Source organism: Gastrolobium bilobum, unplaced genomic scaffold (assembly GCF_033153095.1).
Source record: "Gastrolobium bilobum isolate Gb01-03AN ecotype WA unplaced genomic scaffold, APGP_CSIRO_Gbil_v1 utg30563, whole genome shotgun sequence".
Lineage (NCBI taxonomy): Eukaryota > Viridiplantae > Streptophyta > Magnoliopsida > Fabales > Fabaceae > Gastrolobium > Gastrolobium bilobum.
Genome location: NW_026899302.1, coordinates 28,967 through 41,398, shown reverse-complemented (window position 1 = coordinate 41,398; position 12,432 = coordinate 28,967).

The window sequence follows — 12,432 nt, the reverse complement described above, 5'->3', positions numbered from 1 at the left end:
TTCTAAATGGCGATTTCATAATTTTTTCTTTTATGGGAACCAATCCCAAGCATGTTTAACAAAGGGACTCACATACAAATCACCCTCCAACTACTCAAGCCATCAAATTTTTGAAATTGACATATAGCCAAAAACCATGATTTTTTATAGTGAGCTAAATGGTTATTTCTTTTTTTGTCTTTCATCACGAAGCAATCATAAGCATATTTAACAAAGGAAGTTATATCCAAATCACTCTCTAACTATCCATACCATGACTTACCTCACTGTGAGAAATCCACAAATCTCTAAATCAAGCGAATGTGGATTCCAATCCGTGGAAATCGCTCAAAACAATGTTGGGATCAACTCTACAACAAGACAACATATCAACATCTCCTAAAAAATTCCCATTTTCGGGTTACTATTCACATAAAAACCTAACATCCATAAAAATATATGAAAACTTGATTGGAGTAGAGATTTCTTACCACAATTGATACTAGGATGAGGGGAGGAGAGTTTTCCAAGCTTCCTATGGTTGAAAACCCCCCAAAATCACTCAAATTCTTTAAAACTCGAAATGGTAGAGGGGGGTATCTCACTCCACACAACTCCCCGCTTGAAAATGATGGTTTGGCTTTGAAGAGGAGAGGATTTGACACATTTCTGGCTTTGGAACCAAGTGAATTGGAGGTCTCTAGCTCTCTCTATGTATTTTTGAAATTTCCAATCAAAATCCTCTTTTCTCTCAAGTTCAGCGTCTGTTTTGAAGAGGAAGAGGGAATAGTGGCTGGGTTTGTCACTTAAGTGATGTTGTTTGACCCAATGGGTATAAACTTATATATCCCGCTCATTTAACTCTCATTCCAACTTTACACGTTGGTTTACAATATTTTTGTGGTAATTTTTATCATTTTACTTTTCACTATAGGGTAACTTTGTCTATTCACATTTTTACTCATGAACTGTCATTTTAACTCTTTTTTCACTAAATGTGACTTTATTTCTTTTTCTTATACTTTATCCTCTAATTATTCTTTAGTATTATGATAAAATCATTAATCCATAATTACATGTGAGGATTATTATAAGAATCCCCTGCCAAATTTGGTGAACTTAGCATGGGAAGGGCCTATTATATTTAAGGAAGATCACAGTAAACCGGAGCCTCTTTTATTATATTTCACTAAAGAAGACTTGAAAGATGTGGTACCTGAACACGAAGATAGGCCGGTTATCACAGGAACCTTGGTAAATTGTCGGGTTAAGAAAATCTTTATATTGGTTGTACTAAACCATAACATATTTTGGTTGAAGTATTTGTATTTTGTGAAGGTTACTTAATACCTTATGTTGGTTTAATTGTTTGTACTTTGTTATTCTTGAACAAAGTCAATTTGGTTTAATTGTTTGTACTTTGATATTCTCGAATAAAGTCAATTTCAATAAGACTTGCATTCCAAATCTCTTGTATGTTATGCATATATAATTAGAGTTCTAAATACGTAAGTAAGATTTCTCGCGATTAATAATCAAAGGATATTACATATACTTTGGGACAACAATGATTTTGGCATGGTACATCAGTATAATGATATATGTTTTTTATTATACAGGTTAAAAGTCCAAATGATTTTAAATAGAAAACCAATTATTTGCATGCATTAGAGTGTTAAAGATTAATTCATATGAAATCAGCGCATGATTTTTTTAATTTTTTTTAGATAAACCACAGCCACATGTCCACAGGTATTCTTTACGGGAGGCAATCATGTTTGAACTAGGAATATCTATATCATGGTTCCAAAGAGGATTTTTTGTATTCAGAAAAACTTGAATCCAAAATCTTACTTAAATAGAATCAATAATATATCACTTGAATCACTCTTTTTTTACTTGATATCGAGCAGGGACGGACCCAGTAAGGGGGCTAGGGTGGGCCCCGCCCCCCTCTAAAATTTGAGAATATTTTTTTTATAATATATGTAAAAAAATGTGATGATGAAATTATTGTGTTGTACACGTTTTTTTCCTTCAGGGGGGCATTTGGTAGAGGAGAAAAAAAATTTTATCCGGAAATCACGATTTCAAGGAATATGATAGGAAGATGAGTTTTCTAGGAATGTTAGCAAAAAGGTGTTTGGTAGACTAAAATATTCTCGGAAATATTGGGTTAATTTTCTTAATGCTATGTTTAGTTGTATTAAATTTTTCCTTGCCATAGAAATTCTAAAATACCACCCCCTGGATGGTATTTTCAAAAAAAATTACACACAAAATAAAATCTCGGAAAAATCAGATTTCCAGGAAAATGTTAAAAAACTTGTACCAAACATGGGTAAATATGATTACCACTTCTAGTTTTCCAGAAATCCTAAAAAATGCCTCGTACCAAACGGCCCCTCAGTTCCCCATGTTTCTTCCCACACTCTTATCCATATTTTTTCTTGAGAACATCATATTATCCTCTCTCTCATTTCTGTGTTCTGTCCATTACCAACCTCCTTCTTTAGTCTTTCGATTTTGGCTGTGTAAATTCGATTTTGTCTGTGTATTAAAAAATAAAATCTAGAGCTAAGAAAAATCAACTTCTACCTTCCTAAGATCATTGCATGTATGTATAGTCATAGACTATCTTTGATTACATACATTAAAAAAGAAATTATTTTGAATTTTAGCTCGGATTCAATTATATATGAGTTTAATAATATGAAAATACGTAGAGCAAGAGTAAGTGAAGTGATATTAATTTTTGTACTAGATTTTTTCAATTTTTTGTATATTAAATTTGTATTGTATTTCAACTACTTTTATTTATGATATAGTATATTTTATTTTCGCCCCTTCTTATTAAAATTTTTGCTTATCAAGGCATGATTCTTGCACACACATATCACATGTGTAATAAAGAACACTTGTTCAAGAAAGACGAGACACATCAAATTACTAGTAATGGTAATTTTGTTTTATTAAATTTATATATATATATATATATATATATATATTCAAAAAGATCTATTAATCTCATGTTGCATGAGATAATTATCTCATGCAACAGAAATAAGATTGTGAGGTCTACTACTTTTTCAAGAAAAAAAATAGTGGACTTCACTATTTTGTAGCTGTTGCATTATCTCATGCAACATGAGATAATTATTTCTCATATTCAAATATATATTTTGGTTAAAAAAAAAGAAGAAGAAGACGCTGGAGGTATAGAAAGAAAGAAGCGTTGGTGGGCTGGGCCTGTTAGGTAGAGTCGTAAAGAAAGACCACGTTGGTGGGCCTGTTAGGTAAAGATAAGGTCGAAAGAGTGCCGTTGACGGTGCCTACTTATTTATGAGGGTCTTCAATTTCATCCTTCATCTTATCTCGCCACTCTTCAGCTTCAGAGGTGAAGCTACGCTCTCAATCAAATGGGAAAATTGATTGCCATCACTGTGTTCTCATAGATCTATGCTTTTTCTTGTTTTGTTTATATAAACTTTTCACCATCCTCGATTTCTCTTAAAAAAAGAAGTGTCTGCTGGTATGGGCTGATGGATCTGATGATATAGTCCACATGGCAGGGTCTGCAGAATCGGTGGAATAGGTAAAACCACAGTTGATGTGTATTGTTCGATTAATCACTAGTTTTAAGGTTTGTGTTTTTCTTGATAATATCTGAGAGATGCTTTCAAAACTGATAACGTTGGTCTAATAAGTTATGCTGACTTTTTAATCTGTGGAATGACTTAGGTTTTCATTGGCTTTGGAAGTAATAGATTCCTACTTGTTTAGAAAAAGTCTAGATGAATGGAAATATGAATTATATCATTATGAAAAAATTCCCTATGCAAAGATCCAAAGCTAAACAAAAATAAGCTTTTGATTCCTTGGAGGAAGACGAGCAGTTAATTTTTTTATTTTTTATTTTATTTTTGACATTTTTGCTTTTTCAATGGACATAAATGAGCAGATCTGCTCGTCATGGTTTATCCATTAAATTTAGTGTGAAGATGTTAATTGAAAAATCTCAATATAGATCGATGGTATCGATGGTGGCCTTAGTGACAAAGATTTTAAAAGTTAATATCCTTTTGTTCAACCATCTTGCAATGAAGGATCTGGGTACTGAGATATATTTAATTGAATCTTACATGACATTTTCAAGAAAACACAAACTTTCAAACTTTTTATTGATCAAATTATGCACTTTTAGCCATTGTTGTTTTACCTATTCCACCAATTCCGTAGATTCATGATGGTCTTGTGACATTATATGACTTGATACAAGACGGGTTGAGAAATTGCCCGAAAAGAGTCACCAAATGAGCCTGGGGAGCATGGTAGGTTATGGATCTGTAAAGCTGTAATTCAAGTTTTAGAAGAAAGTACGGTGAGTAATTAACTGGTATGATGGTTTGAGTTTTCAGTTGCAGCCTTGATTTATCTCATCTGACTATTATATATGCTAAACAATATTATATTTATCCCTCTGTTTCTAATCTTTTGTTGACAGTATCAATTTACAATTTATTTATTTTTTTGTTTATAATATGTGAATGTCTGAATATGCATGTTGAGTTCCTAACATATATAAATGATATAAATGTATTGTGATTGATCTGTCCTTTCGTGTTAAAAGGATCTAGTACAATTGAAAGCTTAATTCTGGATTTCCTTACCGTGATGGAGAGGACTTGAAGTAGATGGAAAACCTCAAAACACTTATTATTAGAAATTGTCCTTTTCCATAGGCTCCACACATCTTCTCCCTAGCTTAAGGGTGCTTAAATGGTGGGGATATCCTTCCCCATCTTTACCAATTGATTTTCATCCAAAGAAACTTGCCGTGCTCAGGTTACTTGATAACTGCTTAATGATAAGTGAACCAATTCAGGTAAGTTTCATATATGTATGAGGGTCAGGCAAGTTTCATATGTGTATGAGGGTCAGTGTCCTTGTACATTAATAAATTTACTATAAATTCTTATGATCATTCATTTGGCTCATTTTTTTTTTTTTTTTGCTGCAGAGGTTCGTATGTCTGGCAGTTTTGGATTTCAATAACTCATTTACTCAATGAATCTGGCCTCCCGAATTTAGAAAAATTATCTTTTAAACATTTTAAGGATTTAATTGAAATTCACAGTCAGTTGGCTTTCTGGATAAACTTAGAATCTTGGTTGCTGTTTGTTGCAAGAAGCTTTGGACTTTTCAACCAATCAGACTGACCTCTCATGAACAACTCAATCTTTCACATTGCTTAATTCTTGAGAGTTTTCCAGAAATATCAGGGAGATGGAAAATATAGAGCTTCATGTAATTGGGAGTCCCATAAAAGAATTGTCATTTCAATTCCAAACTTTCTTTGCTTCGAATGTTAGAACTGCAATTCTGTGGAATGGTTTAGTCTCCAAGTATTGCATGCTTGAAGATGTGTAGGGTTGTGGTTATCTAAACTGGATCATGGTGATGAAATGGTGTCTTCAAACACATCATCTTATGTCATACTGCCATATATCAGATGAATTCCTCCCCATATATCTTATACATGGTTTGCCAATGTGAAAGATTTGAACCTATCATTGAATAATTTCACTATTCTTAATCATCCATCAAATAATGTCACTTTTTGGAGGAACCTAATGGTCTATGATTGCGAGCTTCTATGAGAAATTAGTGGGATTCCTTGGAAATTTAAAACACTTTCTGCTAAATTGTGCACATCCTTGAAAAACTTAGATCGGACAGTTCCTCCTCTGGAAAATGTCTCTTTCTGAAGGAACTTAGTTTGGACTGATTGTGTGTATCTTCAAGAAAGTAAAGGGGTTCTGCCAAACTTGGATTATTTCTTTAACTTTATCACTTTGATACGCTTTATCTTCTTTGCCTACTTAAGTCTCATTTTCTAGATTAAATATTTTCAGTTTCTGGATTAAGGCCTTCACTTTTATCACCAGTAAAATCCGTTTCTACCAAATCGGTATCAATTGCTATCAATGTCTCATTTTTTAGATTGACTAGCAGTTTCTAAATGTATGACCGACAAGAATAGGTAGAGGTTGGAAACTAGATGTTTTCTTTGCCAGGAATAGAGATTCCAGAGTCGTTTGCACGTACAAGTGGAGACTCAATATCTTTCTGGTTCCTAACGTGTTCCCTGTGATTTCTCTATGCGTTGTTAGTGGTTTAATGAATGAGCAACCTATCATGGTCAAGTCTAGCCAAAAAGTATTCATCAATGGCAATAAACAGCCCCTTGCTAGCAGGAAAGCTTACGAGTTCAAGATAGAAACGGATCATGTATTTTTGTTTGATATACTGCTAAAATTTGAAGATAATATGGACATGGTATTTTCAGTAAAAGGGTGAAATTTAAGTGTGTGTAAAATAACCAAAAAACTGAACTGAATCATGAACCAAACTGAACCGTCCTTAAAATAATCGATTTTTAAAAATCAGTTCATGAATCGAACTGGTTTTTAAAGAACCAGTTCATGAACCCAATCGGATTTTAGAATCAGTTTAAGAACCGAATTATTTTGAACCGAACCGAACCATTTATGAACCGTACCGAACCGTTTTTAAATCGAACCAAATTGATTTTTTTAACTTTATTTTTTAAATTTAAAAAAAAAATCAAAATAGGGTCAATCCGAACCGGTTCCGAATCGAACCACTTCCGAATCGAATCAGTTTTGAATTGAACCAAACCATTTAAACCAATTCGGTTCGATTTTTTAAAAATTTCAGTTCGGTTCGACCTATGCACATCCTAAGTGAAATCATGTGGAGGTTTCATTTGCAGATCATATTGCCAACAACGAGATCCCAATCAGACTGGTTGCCAAACATAGCGAAATCCACGTATTTAAACAAACAAGTGGCATGGAGCATATTCAGTTCATCGACCCAAACTACAGAAAGAAAATCCCTTGGTAATAGGAGGGATGTAAATGGGTTAGTCTTGCTTACAGGGGTTTACGGCTAGTCTATATTAGGTCAGACGTGGCCTATTACAAATAGTCAAATAGGACAAACATATGCTTTTAAAAAAACCTATTTAGAAAGCAAGTTATAGATTTTTTTGTACATGTCGGACCTATGAGCCTACAGGTCGGTCTATATCATATTATTTATTTTAAATAAAATAAAATAAAAATTTATTTTAATAATTTTGGATAATAAAGTAATATTATTTTAAATTTTTTTAATTATTAAATATTTAATAGGTTTAAACATGCTAATAGACCTAGACCAAAACTTTATATTTTAAATATAAATCAGGGCCAAATTTATAATTTGTACCAACATAAATCAACAAGACAGGTCAAATCCAATTTTTTTTACATAAATCTAATTTATTTAAGTTAAAGGCTAACCTGACTTATACTATTTACATGTAATAGAAAACACTATTGTTGAAAGCAAGTATAGATTTGTACCGTTGGAATCTATAAGTCCACTATGTTCCCTTTGGGGGGGTTGTCACTATATGGATGATACCACTAGCTTAGGTAAAGACCAGGCTAGATGGTATGATCCCAAGTATAACAAGTTAATAACAATGGAGGAATGATGGTTAAATATGTGACTTAATAGAAATGGGCATAATAACGATACATAAGATATCTTCTGGTGTGCCTCTGGGGGGCTATTTATAAGAGAAGATTCTGTTTACTGGTGAAGGTTAGTGGGGAGAAGGTCAACTCTCCTTGGGGTCTCATACCGATGGCAGTGTTGGGCGTGACAGGCGCTGCCATCGTAGCAACGCTGTGCCTTCTGCGTCCGGTGGTGTCAGCGTGGGTCACAGGGGGACAGCTTCCTCTTATGGCATTTGGGCGACTGCTTTCGGGAGTTGAGGTCCCAAGGTAGGATACTTTGGTGTTTAACCTTGGGAAGTTACCACGTTAGGGGGTGTGCGTCGCCCCAGTAGGTAGGGCTGACGTGGATGCTTGGTGGGTGCTTGGCCTCGACCATTGGGCCTGACTCTTGTTGTGCCATCCGGAACAGGAGCCCCCCAGCTTGGCAGCGAGTGTAGGTTGGTGCCAAGGTGGACACGTTGACAACGCCTTGTTTGGCGACACGAAAGTACTGGGTTTTAGTAGTTTGGCGATCTTGTTAACTAGTGTAGGTTGGTGCCAAGGTAGGCAACTTGACAACGCCTTGTTAGGCGATACGAAAGTACTAGGTGTCATTCGTTCCTTCTGATGACAGCTATAACATCCTAGTGGTTTGGCGGTGATTGGCTGAGGGTTTTTTAGAAAAAGCTGCCACCTCTGGTACTCTCGGGTAGCTTTCCGGTTTTCGAGGAGCCGTCATGATGAGTTTTTCCATCATTGCAATTTATTGCAGTTACCCAAGCGTCACGAGGCACGTCGTATTAATGCGACGTGATGGGTGACATGTCCTCTTAAGGTGACCATTTTGTCCTTCATCACAACCGCCTGTTGCACGATGACTGTGTCATCTTACGGTTGGGTGAGGAGGGCTTACACGTGTATGTACGTGACCTTCCTCCTCCTCTTTCTATATAAAGGGGGAAACCCCTCGTTGGGGTCCTTCCTCACGCGAACTGTACACTGTTGTGCCTTTGCCCTTCTGCTTGTTTCCTATCCTCAGTGAGTGTAATAGTGCCGGTCTTCTTTCTCTCACTTTCTGCAATTTCCCAGGTATAGTGTTTCTTGCTTCTTGCTTCATCATTTCGCTTCTTTGTTTCTGGTTTCCTTCTACTTCTTTTTCTGTTGCGTCAATGGTTAGGTTTATAGAACCCATCCCTGGTCTCATACTTCCTGAGTCGGAAGTGGAAATTAAGGAAGATGAGTTTGATGAAGCCTTTGAGGCACTGGGAGATAGTGAGGTGGGGCCAGCAATGCAAGAGTATCTTGCTAGTTGCGCCCCAAGTCGTCCTTTAATTCCTGGGGTTGAGAAATTGCCTCATGGCAAAGTACCCGAACTTCTGGGTTTTAGTGAAGAGGAGATCCAAAATCTCCTTCTCGAAAGAGCTTTAGGGCCAGTCCTCCCGTATGCCGATGAGGCGTCATGTTCTAATCTGCATAGTGGACGCCGTGGAGTGATTGGAGAGGGAAATTCCAGATCTGGCGGGCGTTCATCTGCCAGGTCTAGGAGACGGTGGTCAGGAGGATCAGTTGAGGTGGCCAGCCTTCGTTCTTCACGAAGAAATCATTCTAGGCCTTCTGGGCGCTCACGCGTCCCGAGGGTTGCTTCCCGTCGTCGTGTTTTGCGGCGTTCTGAACTTGGAGTTGGGCGACTTATTCGACCCATATCCAATATCAATCGCCAACCACAAAATCGTCCTTTAGAGTATTATTTCAACCCTCGCCCTTCTTCAGTTGCCCTTCGCACGTCACACGGTCAAATTCCCCCCATCCCCCAATCTTTCCATCGTCGTATGTATGACGATTCCACAGAGAACCGGTTAGATAGATACCACCCAGAGGATGGTCGCCTTATAAGGAATGGCATGTAGGACGCCATCTTTGAAGATATAGGACTTTATAAGATACCGCTTTCCTGGTGGCCTTCTAATCTTAGCTATTCGTATTTTTATTCAAGTTCCTCAGATACCTCGGATTCTGATGGTGAGTTAACTGTGTTTTGCACTATTTTTTGTTGTGTTTGGCGTGGGGGCGTTGGTGGTGGCAGGAGTGTTTGTAGGGCGCGGTGGGGTGTCCAGTCTCCCTTTCCAGTGGTCTTTTGGCGTTGGTGAAGTTTTGAGGATTGACTGTGTGTTTGTCGCTCCCAGGTAGGATTTGAACACTTTTTGACTTATGGCAGTTGCTCAATCGGACGACGATCTTGAGGCGAGGAATTGGGTTGACTCGGTGGTGGCTACTACTTCTTCAAGTTATGCCGATCGGGACATCCTGCGCCGCCACTATAAATCTGAACCTAGCTTCACCATTACTGAAAATGGCGCATACGAGGCGAAGTGGCAACCGTTCGCGGTCAGTGCTGATCGCCGGTTTTGTGACGCGCCTCACATGGCGGCAAGAGCTCGATGGCGGTTTATGGTGTACAAGACTCATTTCACTGATCAGAAAGTGAGGTTTTCGCTGTCAGAGTTTGAGATAGGGGTATTATCCCTCTTACAGGTCGCGCCTTCACAACTGCATCCCAACGCTTGGGCGTTTGTTCGAGTTTTTGAGAGCATATGCGGGTACTTTGGGTTGGTGTATTTCGTACGATTGTTCTTTTACTGTTTTCAAGTGTCACCGTACAAGAAGAAGCTTGGCTGGGTTTCGTTAAAGGTGGTTAATGCGATTGGATCAATATTTTCCCAGTACGCCAATTCGTATAAGAACTGGACACACACTTTCTTCTGGATTGAACTTGTGTTGGGCGAGGGTGAACTTCCTATTTTTGTTGATCGGTCGAGTAGGGAGTGTCGATTTCCCCTCTACTGGACTAAGACCCATTACGAGACGCCAGCTGGTCAGTATTCGTTCGCTCTAGGGGCCTTGTCTCCTGAGGAGGTACATGTGATCGGTTGGTTTGTGGAGGTAAAGGGAGGTCTTGACCGGTGGCCCACGAAGCAAGTGTTGTGCCATGGAGGTGTGGTGGCGTTCTGTGTTGTTTTTTTTTTGTGATGACGTAGACTGTTTTTTCTTGCGTTTGTCTTTACCAAAGTGATCTATATTAACCTTGTAGTTGGAAACATGGCGGCAGAGGTGTTGACGCTTGCTCGCGATGCGGCTGCTAAGCTGAAGGCCAAGCAGGGCGTGGCTCCTCAAACTCAGCCCAACCTTCCTTCGAAGAGGAAGGACACGGATAAAGGAAAGGATAAAGAGATCAGGACTAAGAAGAAGAAAATTCATTCTGCCGCTGACATCCCTGCTGAGGAGTTGGAGAAACGAGCCAATCGCCCGATCATTAAGGAGCCACTGGCGTGGCGGGCAACTCTTCGGCCAGCGAGTCGACGCTGGGATCCGGATCGTCGACCCTTGAGGGGTCTAGGTTGAAACGGGGTGCGGATGCAAGTTTGACACCGCCCCAAGCTTTCAAGGTAGCACGCCCCGAATCATCTGGGGGTGGGCAGTTCCATGATGGTGCCTGTGAAAGTGACCAGGTGATCAACCATGCTTCTGGCGATGGAGATGGCGACTATCCTCGCGTGACATCTGAGACTGAAGATTCTCCTCCCCCTTCTGCAGAAATTCCCGTGGGCAGGGCCCTCAGCTTGTCAGAGAGGGACCTTGTTAATGGATTCCCCAACGTTGGGCGTCCTAAGATGGCGGTGCCTGAGCGTCTTGATCGTCAACAATTTATGAATTGCACCCAGGTGGTTATTGGCCGCATCTTAGGGATGCAGGAGATCGCCCTTGCTGTTGACGAATGGTGTTCCCTACAGGAGGATCACCTTGTTGATTTAGGGCGACAGATGGACGGTCTGACCGCTGAGGTTGGGCGCCTTGGTAAAGAAGTTGCTGACAGGAAAGCTTCCAACCAGTCTTTGTCTGGGCGGCTGAAGAAGGCGGATGATGAGGTTAAGCGGTTGTCCAACGAGAAGGATGACTTGAGTAAGTCATTGGAAGAAATTAGGATGGAGAATGAGGTTCCCCGGACAGAGAAGGATTAACTGTCCTCCAACTTGTTTGCTGCGCAGGGGAGCCTCCACGCCAAAGATGAGGACTTCAAGAAAGCCGCAGGGCAGGTGGAAAAGTTGGAGGAGGCTTTGGCCAACCTGATGTATCACTCTTTCAACAACGCCCTTCAACAGGTTTCTGTCATGTATCCTGATGCTGGCTTGACTGGTTCGGATCCTGCTTATGATGTGGAGGATGGCAAGATTATCGAGCGCCTGGAGGGTGATGTCATCAAAGTGATTGAGGCGGCGCCGGAGACTGATGACGACGAAGGTGCGCAAGGCATGCTTCCAATGATTGATACTGATAGTGATCACGGGCAGGATGATGATGGGCGTGTCATGCCAGCTGAGCCTGTCGCTGAGACGTTGGATGAGCCTGTCGTGGCGGGTGCGAGTGGTGCTGTCTCTGAGCAGGTGGTGGGTGTTCAAGCTCAAGCGGTGGTCGCTCCGGCAGTTGAGGAGGACGTGCCTGATCAGGCTCAAGATGCTGAGACTGTCACGGCTAATGCTTAAGACTTAGATTTATTTTACCTTTTTTGTTGTGGTTGGCATGTCGACCACGGGCTTATACCTTTATTTCTAAAATATCAATGAATTTCCTTTTCTTTTCCTGCTATGTTCCCTTTGAAGGGGGGGTTGTCACTATATGGATGATACCACTAGCTTAGGTAAAGACCAGGCTAGATGGTATGATTCCAAGTATAACAAGTTAATAATAATGGAGGAATGATGGTTAAATATGTGATTTAATAGAAATGGGCATAATAATGATACATAAGATACCTTCTGGTGTGCCCCTGCGGGGCTATTTATAATAGAAGATTCTGCTTACTGGGTGAAGGTTGGTGGGGAGAAGG